The sequence below is a fragment of the Hemibagrus wyckioides genome, linkage group LG08 (assembly GCF_019097595.1).
Source record: "Hemibagrus wyckioides isolate EC202008001 linkage group LG08, SWU_Hwy_1.0, whole genome shotgun sequence".
Classification (NCBI taxonomy): Eukaryota; Metazoa; Chordata; class Actinopteri; order Siluriformes; family Bagridae; genus Hemibagrus; species Hemibagrus wyckioides.
In genome coordinates, this window is record NC_080717.1 from 26974376 (window position 1) to 26975083 (window position 708).

General features: G+C 40.5%; 1 protein-coding gene across 1 annotated transcript in view; it reads left to right on the forward strand.

The window, feature by feature from the left end:
• Positions 1 to 708, forward strand: part of dkk3b (dickkopf WNT signaling pathway inhibitor 3b) — a 9384-nt gene extending 8676 nt beyond the window's left edge. The window contains exon 7 of the mRNA XM_058397921.1: positions 1 to 708. This exon is cut by the window's left edge and continues 240 nt beyond it. The gene's annotated coding sequence lies outside the window, so the exon portion shown is untranslated.

The window sequence follows — 708 nt, forward strand, 5'->3', positions numbered from 1 at the left end:
AACGATCATTATGATCAGTGAGAGGTGAATTGAATAACACTGATGATCTCCTCATCATGGCACCTGTTAGTGGGTGGGATATATTAGGCAGCAAGTGAACATTTTGTCCTCAAAGTTGATGTTAGAAGCAGGAAAAATGGACAAGCGTAAGGATTTGAGCGAGTTTGATGAAGGGCCAAATTGTGATGGCTAGACCACTGGATCAGAGCATCTCCAAAACTGCAGCAGTCTGCAGTGGTCAGTATCTATCAAAAGTGGTCCAAGGAAGGAACAGTGGTGAACCGGTGACAGGGTCATGGGCGGCCAAGGCACATTGAGGCACGTGGGAAGCGAAGGCTGGCCCGTGTGATCCGATCCAACAGACGAGCTACTGTTGCTCAGATTGCTGAAGAAATTAATGCTGGTTCTGATAGAAAGGTGTCAGAATACACAGTGCAGGACGGGTCAGGGCTGTTTTGGCAGCACCAACACAATATTAGGCAGGTGGTCATAATGTTATGCCTGATCGGTGTATATACACAGCTGTGTGAAAAGTCGAGGTCTGGGGGGAAAAAAATAAAGAAAACAGGGCTCTATTTTATCTCTAAAATGATTTTTGATTATTGGGATAATGAAGAAATGTCATATTGTATAATGTCTTATAAATGTTTTATATTCCTTTAATAAATAAATAAATAAATAAATAAATAAATAAATAAATAAATCTTA